Source organism: Pongo abelii, chromosome 3 (assembly GCF_028885655.2).
Source record: "Pongo abelii isolate AG06213 chromosome 3, NHGRI_mPonAbe1-v2.0_pri, whole genome shotgun sequence".
Taxonomy (NCBI): Eukaryota; Metazoa; Chordata; class Mammalia; order Primates; family Hominidae; genus Pongo; species Pongo abelii.
In genome coordinates, this window is record NC_071988.2 from 171,914,437 (window position 1) to 171,928,615 (window position 14,179).

Genomic DNA, 14,179 nt, shown 5'->3' on the forward strand with positions numbered 1-14,179 from the left:
GCCATATGGAGAAAGCTGAAACTGGATCCCTTCCTTACACCTTATAGAAAAATCAATTCAAGATGGATTAAAGACTTAAACGTTAGACCTAAAACCATAAAAACCCTAGAAGAAAACCTAGGCATTACCATTCAGGACATAGGCATGGGCAAGGACTTCACGTCTAAAACACCAAAAGCAATGGCAACAAAAGCCAAAATTGACAAATGGGATCTAATTAAACTAAAGAGCTTCTGCACAGCAAAAGAAACTACCATCAGAGCGAACAGGCAACCTACAAAATGGGAGAAAATTTTCGCAACCTACTCATCTGACAAAGGGCTAATATCCAGAATCTACAATGAACTCCAACAAATTTACAAGAAAAAAACGAACAACCCCATCAAAAAGTGGGCGAAGGACGTGAACAGACACTTCTCAAAAGAAGACATTTATGCAGCCAAAAAACACAGGAAAAAATGCTCACCATCACTGGCCATCAGAGAAATGCAAATCAAAACCACAATGAGATACCATCTCACACCAGTTAGAATGGCAATCATTAAAAAGTTAGGAAACAACAGGTGCTGGAGAGGATGTGGAGAAACAGGAACACTTTTACACTGTTGGTGGGACTGTAAACTAGTTCAACCCTTGTGGAAGTCAGTGCGGCGATTCCTCAGGGATCTAGAACTAGAGATTCCATTTGACCCAGCCATCCCATTGCTGGGTATATACCCAAAGGATTATAAATCATGCTGCTATAAAGACACATGCACACGTATGTTTATTGAGGCACTATTCACAATAGCAAAGACTTGGAACCAACCCAAATGTCCAACAATGATAGACTGGATTAAGAAAATGTGGCACATATACACCATGGAATACTATGCAGCCATAAAAAATGATGAGTTCATGTCCTTTGTGGGGACATGGATGAAATTGGAAATCATCATTCTCAGTAAACTATCGCAAGAACAAAAAACCAAACACCGCATATTCTCACTCATAGGTGGGAATTGAACAATGAGAACACATGGACACAGGAAGGGGAACATCACACTTCGGGGACTGTTGAGGGGTGGGGGAAGGGGGGAGGGATAGCATTAGGAGATATACCTAATGCTAGATGACGAGTTGGTGGGTGCAGCGCACCAGCATGGCACATGTATACATATGTAACTAACCTGCACATTGTGCACATGCACCATAAAACCTAAAGTATAATAATAAAAAATAAAATAAAATAAAATAAAGAAAATCCCTGACAGAGCTTGGTCTCTAGAAATGAATCCTAGATCTACTCCTTAGAATCAAGTCACTATTCCTCTGAGGCCACCACTGGAGCAATTGTGTTCGAGAACACATGGTCATAGCTGTAATAAAGAAATTAGGAAGTGGGAATCAAGAAGCTGAACGTGGCCTTTAGCTTACTCTCCACAAGGAGCTGGAGAATAGACACAATAACATTGCTATCAGAAAACTTCACAGTTCATGACTTTGTTTGCCAATGAAATCAGGCAAAAGTCAGGAAAATAGGCTCCACTTCACTTTTGCATCCCAGATCTCATGCAAGTATACCAAATTGGAAAAATCTGTCTTGGGAAATGAAATCTTCACCTTTCCAAACTCTGCAGTAGAGAAAAACATACTAGAAGAATGATGAACTACAAATGGCATTAGCCAGTCCACAATATCTACCACATAGAATAAAAGACTGAGGTTACCATGCTGAGGGACCACTATGGAGCTACTAGTCAAGTCACATCTCCAGCTCAGTGCCTGGCACAACATCTGACACACATTAGGTGCTCAACAAATATTTAATAGATAAAGGAATGAATCAATGAATAAATGCATTTTGGACAACATAAAAATGAACCATAATAGCTTTTTTCTTTTATGCTTTTTAAAAAATATGTTCTTAAATGATGCAGTGATGGTTGGTTGTTCACTCCTTTCAGATACAAACTGTGATATTCTTGACTTTCCCGTTTTCCTTCTTAATCTAAGGAACTTTTAGAAAACTCAGCAAGTAAAATAATTTTTTTTAAATGGAAGGAAGCTAGATTTTTCTCCTTCCTCTTGTTGGACAATGAATTTCCCTTTTGAACTTTTGTGGTTGTTGTTGCTAAATGTTTCCTCCAAGGAGAAATCTTCCTATTTTGTTTATTTTTAGAAACTGAAGGCTCCATACAGAGAAAGCTCTTGAAAACTGGAATCTTAAAAGGGAAGTGCTAAGCAGTGTCTCTTTTTTTAAGCCCAGAATAGCAGCAACTTCAAATAGGTTATAAAATAATAGCCCTGTAATGGATCAACCTGATTCTCTTTGTTCTGACCAACAGATTATACAGCATTTTTCAAGACTACATTTCACTCTCTTTCCCTATGGCAGATAGACAACCAAATTCATTTACTCTTAACAAAACATTATCTACATGTTTTCCTTGCTTAAATTGGAATGAATTAGGATTGGTATTAAGTTATAGAAATTGTTATTGCAGAATATTAGAACCAAAAGTAGTTTGAAGAGTCTTACCTTTTTACTCTCTTGTTTTTAGGTGAAAATACTGAGACACAGTGAGGTTGAGTATTACTCTGTATGCTCAGCCTCCACTCCTTTTCTTGGTGACATTCTTTCACGTGTATTTGTTTGCCTGGTAAATATCTAGCATGTATGACACACAAAGCACCATGAGAGACCTTGTATGTAAGCAAGGTTTTACACATTCCCCAAAGACGGCCTTCAATAAGGCTGCATGTAAGTCCAACCACAAAGGACTATAATCTACTTCACAAAATGACAAGCATCTTCATGATCGCTCATTCCTTATTTGGGATTTCCTGTACCAGGTACTCAACGCTTCTCCCTCTTCATGTTAAAATCTATTCATTTTTCAAAGCCCAACTCAACTGTTATTCCATTAAGACTTTCTCAAGCCCTCAATCACAATTAATGACTACCTTTTCTGAATTTCCACAGGATTTTCTTCAATTCCCTATTATGGTATGTATCTGGTGGGGTAGATATTATGTAGTTGGATACATATCTACTTTTTCTTCTGGTTTCAGCAACATGATAGACTAAGCTACTATGAAAACTATAAGCCCTTAGGAACACTGGGTTTAAAATAGCCAAAAAAAAAAAAGTTAATTTTTAGCTGATCTGTCCAGAAGAAACAGGAGTCTCCAAGGGCCAGAGGGCCAGAAACACAGAGGGAATTAAAAGCCAGACTGATAAATATAAGAAGTAAGACTGCGACAACCTTGGGAGGTGAATGGAAGCAGCAGTATTGATTTGGTAACAACTAGGGTTTTAATGCCATCAGGTCCAGAAGGCCTCTTATCCTCACCTGAGCAGAGGCCAGTAACTGAGACGTCTATATAAAGCTAGGCCCCTCAAAAGCTTTAATCCCTGCCAAAGAGTACTAAAAATCTCAGCCAACAAGATCAAGCAGATGACAATTAAGTCTGTTTGGGGGAAAAATAAGTCTTTTGTGAGAAAAAATATTCCAAGCCTGTTGCCTTCTTTAGCGTATAGTCTGAATTTACTTGTTTCTGAAAGAAATCTCATATCTAGAAATTATCATGGTCCTGGGCCAGTGGTGCCTCTGGGACACTGAAGGATATCAATGCCAAACTTCATCACCCATGCAGCATGAGATGAGCAGAGACAAAAATAAGCCTGACTAAAGGGGAGCTCAAAATAAAAATTCACAAAGAAGACTTAACAGAGACTCAGGTAAGTCATTCCATCTCAAAACTTGATATATAGGAAAGCAATCTAAAGGACCATGATTAAAATATGTGTTTTAGATTTTTGAAATATAAAAGGCATTAAAAAAACAAATGGCAATTCACTGTGAAAAAAAGATAAAAATTTAAAAGAAATAATTCAAACTCTGGAAATAAATAGCCATTTAAATTTACCATGGATAAATTAGTTAAGCAGCATATTAGACTAAGCTGAAGAAGGAATTAGTAAACTTGAAGACTGATTTGAAAGATAAAGTTCTATTTATCCATAGCTGAGTAAGACAGAGATAGATAAATAGAACATATGAAAAGACATGGGGAATAGATTGAAAGGTCCAACTTATATCTAACAGGAATTCCAGAAGGAGAGAAGAGACAGGGTATAGGAAACAAAATATTTGGAGAGAATGGCAGATTGATACAAAGTATTGATAAAAGATGTATTTTACTCTTTTACTAAATACCTGGTTGCCTTGGAGCACAAAGCAATTATTCATATTTGTATTCTTAGAACATTGTTAGAGCTCATTAAATATTGATTTAATTAACATAATTTGTGTTCAGATATCAATAAAGGACAAATATTAATATGCAAGATGTGACAGGTATCATTAGAGAAGTAGAAAATTCTCTCTGATGAAGAATTTATAGTGAAAGATTACTTCGAGCTGGGATTATTATAGAAAAGTTCATGGACAAGATAAATGAGTATAATCTGACAAATAGAAAGAAGGGCTGGGTATTCCAAGTAAACAAAATAACCTAACAAAGGCACAGGGTGGAAGAATGCAAAAGACATTTGAGGAAAAGCAAGTGTAGTTCATTCTGGTTAACATGTATATACAAGGATTAATTGCAGAAGATTAAGAAAATTAGAACCATATTATGCAGGCCTTGAATGTCAGACTAAATATTTTGGACTATTAGATAAAGAGAAGACATCTTGGTAACTCATTGCTGGCAGCTTTTTTAACAAAGGGGTAACAAGATCGGAACTGTCATTATGAGGAATGATTCGCCCCACAATTATGTACAAAATGAACTAGAGAGGAAAGACATGGGGGAAAATCAATTGATTAGTGTGTCACAAAGGATTCTTGATGATGACAAAAATGCAACTCAACGTGGCTTGAGCAAGTAAGAGTTTTGTTAGATTGTAAACAAAACCTCCAGGGTAGATCTGGTCAGGTATGTCCTTATACAGTGTTATATACTCAATAATTTGGTGGCCCTTTATCCCTGGCTTGTGGGAGGTAACCTTCAAATCCATGGAATTTACTGAGTAATAAGAGTGTTTTTGTTATTCATGGTGGTCTCTTAGGTTGTCCAGACTAAGGAGGTAATTCATGATGGGAGCTGACCATGCCAGAGAGACCACCATGTGATTAGAGGGTTGGGGATTTGAGCCATATGATATCAGCCTAACCTCCAGGGAAGGAAGATGGGCTGAAGTTCGAGTTCAATTATATGGCAAAAAATTCAATCTAGCATGCTTACATAATGAAACCTTAATTAAAACTCAGGACAATGAAGCTTGAATGAGCTTCCCTGTTTAATGATATTTTGTGCATATGCTACACATAAAGGTGCTGGAAGGGTGATGCATTCTAACTCTGCAGGGAGAGGACATAAAAGCCAGAGACCCTCCCAGATCTCACCCTATGTACCTATTCTTTTGGCTGGTCCTTGTTTGTATTTTTTTGGTATAATAAACCTGTAATCATGGCTATACCGCTTTCCAGAATTGCGTAGGTCATTCTACTAGATTATCAAGCCTTAAGAGATGGTATAAACTCCTGAATTGTAGCTGGTGGGTCAGAAGTGTAGATGGCTGGGGAACCTCTGAGCTTGCTGCTGCTATCTGAAGTGAGGGCAGTCTCATGGAGGACTGTGCCCTCAGCCAGGGAAGCTTGGCCCACCTTCAGGTAGTTTGGGTCAGAAGTCATTGCATCCAGCAATGCAAAACCCTGAGGTGAGATCCTGCTTTGCATGCTTAAGGAACCACATGGAGGTCTGGGTGACTGCAGTGAGTGATAAAGAGTAATAATATATGAGGCATGACAGGTAGCCAAGACCAGATCATGCAGGCAGTGGTTCTCAGCTCTGATTGCATTTTAGAATGACTGGGAAGTTTTTCAAAGAAACCAGTGTCCAGGTCCCATCCAGGTCCATAAAATCAGAGTGGCTTTGTAGTTTTCTAAGTTCTTCAGGGAATCCTCGTTGTGGTACAGGCACTGGTTGACCAGTGTATGAAGTAATTAAATTTTGTTCTGAGTATAAGAAGAAGGTGATATAGATGGAACATTTGTCCCTTCCAAATCTCATGTTGAAATTTTATCCCCAGTGTTGAAGGTGGGGCTTAGTGAGAGGTGTTTGGGTCATGGGAGTGGATCACTCATGGACAGCTTGATGATGTCCTTGCAATAAGGAGTGAGTTTTTGCTCTATTAGTTCACACGAGAACTAATTATTAAAAAGAGCCCAGCAACTCCTCCTCTCTCACTCCCTCTTTCTTGCCGTGTGATCTTTCTCTACTCATTGGCTCCCCTTTGCTTTCTGCCATGAATAGAAGCAGTCTGAGGTCCTCCTCAGATGCAGATGCCAGTACCATGCTTCTTGTACAGCCTTAGAACCATGAGACAAATTAGCCTTTGTGAAAAATAAAAATTACCCAGACTCAGATATTCTTTTATAGCAATGCAGATGGACTAAGACAGAAGCCGATGCAGGCTGTTGAGCAGAGGAGTAATATTTTCTCTCTTCAAATTTTAAAAGACTCACTTTGGCTACTATGCCTAGTCAACAACAAGGGTCACTTGAAGCATTTAGAAAACCATGCCCTATAGCGGAACAGGACCAGAGGTAGGAAGGATGCCAGGTGCAAGATGAGGTAGCTTGGAATCGGCCACCTCTGTAAGTAGGTACAAACAGATGGCAGAGGTAAGAGAGAAATGGTTATATCTGGGTTATGTTTTGAAGAAGGACAATTTGCAGATGAATTGGATGTGGAGTATGAGAAAAATAAGTCACATACAAATACATGAGTTTTTCATCTAAGCAGCAAAGTGTAAAAAAAAAACCCACAAAAAACAAACAAACAAAAAAACAAATACTAATCACTGTTGCCAGGAGAATGCAGTTAACTGGCCGGGATTGAGCCACGTGCTCACCCTGGAGCAGGAGGTGAACTCAATCTTGCTGAAAACACATGTACTCAAAGGGACAGAGGATATTTCACGAGTAAAAATCAGGGCATGCTACCAATTGCAAACTTTAGGAACAAAATTTAGCTCTTCCTCTTTCCTTTTCAAAACAATCAATCCTAAAGCCATTAGGTGGGGCCAAGCAAAGTAGGCATCTCCTCCAGTGGCAGAAGGTGGGTAGCCACAGGGTTAGGGGGTTGAGTAGGGTGTCAGACCCTGAGCCAGGGCAAGGGAGGCATTCAGGTCAAGAGGCAGCAGTGGCAGCCAACAGGGTGTGTTGGAGACTGGGTGAGGTGAGAAGGGCACTGCATAGGAGAGTTGACCTTGAGGGACATCAGAGCCCAAGGAGGCCAAGGAGGAGTGATGCATGGGAGGCTGCCCAGTGCGGTATCCAAGTACCAGGGGGATGCGGACAGCACCCATGCCAGGAGGCAGCCCAACCCAGGGTGTCAGTGTCTGAGTGGGATGTGAGGGAGGTGGCTGTGGGTGTGAACTGATGGCTATCAAGATATATGTGTGTGTATTTACACATATAGATATTCACTATTTCTGTTCACTGCAAGGATCAAGATTTGTAACCCAACAGCAATGAGTATATCTATTGCTCAAATCTTGGCTCCTAAATATTCTCCAATAAAAGAAAGAGAAATGGGAAGTCCAGCACTAAGGCAGTAAAAGTATAACGTGAGTCCAGAGCATACCACCAAAAATAAGGATGTGCTCAAAAATGATGGGGACAACAAAAAAAGCACATAGGAGTCAGCTCAGATCCACTGGTCAAATTGGGAATATTTTGAGTATCAAAATAAATCATGATAGTAACTGAATAGGATACTGTGAATACAAACTAATAAAATAAATGAATACACTGAAAATCTTAGGAAGGGTCAGGTGCAGTGGCTCACAGCTGTAATCCCAGCACTTTGGGAGACCGATGCAGGCAGATTGCTTGAGCTCAGGAGTTCCAGACCAGCCTGGCCAACATGACGAAACCCCACCTCTACAAAAAATACAAAAATTAGCAGGGCGTGGTGGCACACACCTGTAGTCCCAGTTACTTGGGAGGCTGAGGTGGGAGAATTGCTTGAGCCCAGGAGGCAGAGGCTACAGTGAGCCAAGATCACGCCACTGCACTCCAGCCTGGGTAACAGAGTGAGGCCCTGTCTCAAAAAAAAAAAAAAAAAAAAAAAAAAAAGAAAGAAAGAAAGAAAAGAAAAGAAAAAGAAAGAAAATCTGGAGAAGAATAAGATATTTACATAAGTTTCAAAATGCCTTCCTACAAAGTAGGTACTAACTACAAAGGGAAAAACTGTAGCTTTACAGTGAAGAAGCTTGGCAGGGACCACTAAATCAAGTGATCAAAGGGAACATTAATGATGAGACAAACTGAAATTAAGCCACACCTGATATGATGCAATAAGAAGAACATAGCATCACTTCTGTGATATTTCTGCCAAAATGCATAACTTAAATCTAAATCTGAAGAAAAATCAGACAAACTCCAAATTGAAAAATTCTACAAAATAACTGGCCTGTAACCCTCAAATGTGTCAAGGTCGTGAGAGCCTAGGAAAGACTAAGGAAATGTTCCAGGCTAAAGGACACTAAAGAGACATGACAAGCACAAACTGTGATTCTGGACTGGATTCTTTTGCGGAAAAACACATTGTTAAGATGTGGCAAAATTTGAATGGGTTCTCAAGATTAGCTGGTGGTAGTTTATGGATGTTAATTTCCTAACTTTGGTAGTTATATCATGCTGTGTAGAAGAATGTTATTTATTTTAAAAAATACAATACATTATTTAGGGCTGGTGAGACATCATGTTGTTGGGAATTTATTCTCAAATGATTCATCAAAAAAATTCTTTGTACTGAACTTGCATCTTTTCTGTCAATGTGAGTTTTAAAAAAAGCAGCAGCAACCTTACCAGTAATTCTATTACAATAAATTTTTCTGTTATTGAATGAAGATACATTTCTTTATATATCATCTTGGAAAATCTTGCATTGGAACACACACTGAAAGAGATCTGGGGATTGACCACAGTTTCTTGTTGGAGGAATTTAAATTAGCTTTAGCAAACAACTTTTTATCACCCCTAACAAAACCCACATTAGGGTAAAACTTTTGCTCCAGGGAAAGTCTTTGACCATACCCAGTAATAAAGAAAAGGTGACTAATTTTATTATCCATTCAAACAACAGGTCTAACAGCAAAAGTTTAGACACTGTTTGAATTAAGATTTATTAAAATATAAAGCAGTTGTGTGTAGAGACAGATCAGGGCTGCCATACTGCATTTCTCTGCTGGCCCACCCTCACTTACCATTCCAAGTTACTTTCAGAATTTCCCACTGAATTGTGTGACCAAGCTGGTAAACTACATGAAATGAAGTAGGTAGTTTCAGGACAACTCCAAGAAAAACAACTAGGCTATTAATAGTGGTTTGTGGTATCTTCATACTGTTATGGGACCTATCGTTTACATATTCTGGTTGTGCCAGGTCTATTAAGGAAATCTGAGAACGCTGAAGACATTAAGATAGTCCTTTTTAACAAGTAAGAATTTAAAGGAGAATTTCTTGTAATTACTTCAACATACCCTATTTTCTATGTATTTGCAATCCTGTAACCTAAAGGCCAAAACCAATCATTCCATAGCTAAGTGGTAAAGAAGATAAACATCTTGGAACAGATTTTTCTTTCCAGTTAGTAGATGGATAGTTGGCACGATGACTTTATTTTATTTATTTGTTTTGGTAGGTGTTTGGGAAAACCCTTCCTTCTCTATACCTTCTGAAACTGTTTCTGGGCCTACAGTTCCAGCGCTTGCATTGGTCAGAAGAGGGCGTCAGACAGTGTGGGGCACGGACACAGCAATGGGAGCTGAAACAGAGCTCCCTGGAGGACTGACTCATTTTAGAGATTTTTCTTCATGAGGATATTGGCTAAGATTTTGAACCAACTAAGATCCTAGAGGTTCATGGGCTTATCACTAAAGGGAGAACGCCCAAGGAGAAAAATATTATTATTATAGTAATAATAATAACTAATAATTATAATTAATTTTAATACTAAAATGAAATGTAGCTTTACATCATGACCAAGTTATTAAAGATGAACATATCAGTTACATTAAGATAAAAACAATCAGGTAATCACATGCATATATCTCTTTGCCTTAAGTGTTTAATCTCAGATACACATATATATTCACACACACAGTGTTTCTGCTGTATCTTTCATATAAATGGTAAATCATGATCACTTAGTTATTTCAGATAGGGTGACAGGACTCTGAGAAGTACCAATGAAAAACTAAAAAACAAAAAAAACTAAATACATAGCCAAATGAGTACAGATTTGCTAAGGAGTGTTGACTAAAGTCTGAGTAGATCCTTATTCTCATTAATAAGATATATATATTTTAACATTTGAATATTTCAAATATGTGTAGGGTATACAGAACATTTGTCCTAAAATAACCAGCTAATTTGCAATATAAACTTACTGCAAATTAAAAAGTCATTAATTTTAAGCTATAACTCCTGAAGAGACAGATATTTTTGTGATTAATGAATTTTGAAAACTTGAAGTGAACATTTTCTGGAGTTAGCATACCCTGGAGGCAATTTCTATCTCTGCTGCTTAATCTTTCTTATTTCCTTGTCTGTAATCTGTTTCCTTAACTAGGTCATAACTACTTATTAATCATTATAAAATATTTATTATCCTTTAAGTACTCTTGACCATCATTGTTTTAATCTAATATGTAGAATGACATGAACATAGTTTGTCACATTCAGTATTTGTATAAACATTGAAGGTACTACCGAGAGGAGGAAACCACTAAAATCATGATCAATTTTAACAAAAATAATTTTTTAAAATTTTAAATTAAGCAAAAAGTCTAGATTTAAAGATTAAATTTTATATTGGGTTTGGGAAATTTCATCCTACAGAAACAAAATGAGAGTACTGTGGTACTTTTCATGATCTTTCACTTTTATGCCTAGATTTCCTCATCTGGAAAGTATGAATTCGACTAGCTGCCCAGATTTTCTTCTTAGGAAGATTTAAGAGGAACAAATTCAAATTCCTAAGAAAAAAGTTGCTATATGATTTTAAAGTTGTTATTTTTCATCAACAATTGTTGCATCTGAACTGGCAAATGACAAAATAAAAATATAATTTTGAATATATAAAATTTACATGACATATAAATTTACATTATATGTATGGCGTCTTTGTCCTAGACACTTTGTGGAAGTTAAATGTACCATAGAAAGAATCAGAATTTTCTCATGGAAAAAAAAGTAGTTGTGTGCTGTATATATTTAAAGCACGCATATTTGATTATTTTCTTCAATTCTTCTGATATTTTCATTTAAAAATTAAACTTATAATTTGTTTTTTCAAAAACAGAGTCTCATCACTCTGTCACCCAGGCTGGAGTGCAGCTGCGCAATCACAGCTCACTGCAGCCTTGACCTCCTGAGCTTATGCAATTCTCCCACCTCAGCCTCTGCAGTAGCTGGGACGATAGGCACGCACCACTGCGCCGGGCTAATTTATTTTTTTAATATTTTGTAGCGATGGGAGTCTTCCTATGTTGCCCAAGCTGGTCTTGAACTCCTGGGCCCAAGTGATCCTCCCGCCTCAGCCTCCCAAAGTGTTGGGGCTACAGGTATGAGCCACAAGCCAAAATTTAGATTTTCTGAAAGATTTAACCAGACAGATACATTTAAATTTTTTGAACCTGAAAAGGTAGTTTTAATCATTCCCTCACTTATTTGTGAAGAAATCATTAATATCTATGTAAAGTGCTACAAGAATCAGGGGTGAAAAGGACAACAAAGCTCCAAAGGCAGAACAACTATTGAGAAAACAGTTTGAGCCTTTTTTCCAGTCTGGGTACAGATTATGGGGTAGAGATGGAGAGTCTGTTTCTGAACTGCCTTACCTTATACCCTTCCCCATTAAAGCTTAACAGAAAGCACTAGAACTTATAATTATTAAGATTGAAATGAGAATCATGCTTAGTTTCAAAAATTTAAGTCTATAGTCACCAGGTGCTCTCATTTAAAATAGTTTAGTTATTTCATCATTTTTTGCTTCTGGGAGAAATGCTTGGCACATAGTGAACAGGAATGAAAACATGAGACAGCAAAAAGTCTCAGCACAGTGCAATCTGAAAGGTTCGGAGGCATCCTTTATGTAATAAGTAATGGAGTCACTGGAAAACTGCCTTTAAAAACAGAAGTCTCTTGCCAAAAGTGAAGACTAGCCATAGCATTTGAGAAATAAAGCAGCATGAGGCAAAAACCAGGAAATGTTCAAGGCAAGTTTCTTATGTAAAGACCCATAATGAAATATTTAATAAAGTCTCATTTAAACAAAGTATGCTAGATAAAAATTTGCATTGTATTTCTTAGTCAAGGTGGAGTGGGGTTGAGGGAGTAAGCAGGAGAGGGTACTACCTGGCTAAAAGCAGCTCTAAAATTGTATCACAGGTGTGTGATACAAAGAGAAGTGTAGAGAACAAAGAGAACAATTTCTTTTCCTTTATGCCCAGTTGAGTTTCTCTGCCCCAAGTGGTTTGTAGAAGACCCTTCTTGCATACTGCCAACAAAATTTTCACATCCACTAGATATTCCATGATTTATAAGTATTATAAATAAAAAGCAAAAGGGGTCATTTCTAATTACACAAAAGGGGAAAAGAGTTTTTGGACTGAAATTCTCCAATTGCCTTCAGCAGAAAAATGAAGCCATTTTAAAAATACTTGGCACAAAAGTTTTTATTCAAATAAGTGTTAGGTTAAGGGGAGTTAAAAAGAGGGTTTTTCTAACAACATTTTTTACAACCAAGAGCCATCTAGGGTTAAAGTGGGCTTCCAGATAGTGAAGAGGCATCTGTGGCCAGCTCTTCCTAAAGCAGCTCCTTAAATCAGGGTTTAGCAGACAGAGTTGGTGGATCTTGTAACCACCAAAGAGAATTAGACCATCTCTGGAAGGACCAATGATTAGTAATCAGATGGCATTTCTTCGTTAGAAAAAAATGAGTATCTCAACAAAGAAAATGCCAGTTAAAATATCTTACTCTGCAAATTCTGCAACTGCGTGAAAGGAGAAAATCTGCTTCGGTTCTATAAATTGAATATCATGAAGTAAGCCAAGTTAAGTAATAGTTGTCACCTAGTACCTACAAATTTTGTTTGCATTAGAATTTGAATACTGAAACTAATTTTTTCCTACCTCAACAAATCAAATGTTGACCAACTGGGTCTTTATATCATATTCATTCATAAATATCTTATGAAAAGTGATTGCATTTCAATTCTTACAAGAGGATCACAAATAAGATTCTTCAAGAAAACAAATGTGGAGAGTAGGATCACAAAAACATTTTTTAACTAAGTAACAGCTTTGTAAATACTTTCTCTTTTCCCCCCCACCCCTGTTGAAAAGCAGTAACCTTTCTTTAACTTAAGGATATAATGTTAGGGAATAATGTTAAAATACCGACATATTTTTATTTTTTTAAATTTTAAAAATTTAAAAGTTCCAGGATACGTGTGCAGAATGTGCAAATGTATACGTGTATACATGTGCCAAGGTGGTTTGCTATACTTATTGACCTGTCCTCTAAGTTCCCTCCCCTTGTACCCCACCATCCAACAGGCCTTGGTGTGTGTTGTTCCCCTTCCTGTGTCCATGTGTTCTCATTGTTCAACTTCTACTTATGAGTGAGAACATGGGGTGTTTGGTTTTCTGTCCCTGTGTTAGCTTGCTGAGGATAATGACTTCCAGCTTCATCCATGTCCCTGCAAAGGATGTGATCTTATTCTTTTTTATGGCTGCATAGTATTCCATGGTGTGCATGTGCCACATTTTCTTTATGCAGTCCATCACTGATGGGCATTTGGGTTGGTTCCATGACTTTGCTATTGTAAACAGTGCTGCAGTAAACATACGTGTGCATGTGTCTTTATAGTAGAATGATTCATATTCCTTTGGGTATATACCCAGTAATGGGATTGCTGGGTCAAATAGTATTTCTGGTTCTAGATCCGTAAGAAATCACCATATTGTCTTCCACAATGGTTGAATTAATTTACATTCCCACCAACAGTGTAAAAGTGTTCCTATTTCTCCACAGCCTCACCAGCATCTACTGTTTCTTGACTTTTTAATAATCACCATTTTGACTGCCATGAAATGGTATCTCATTGTGG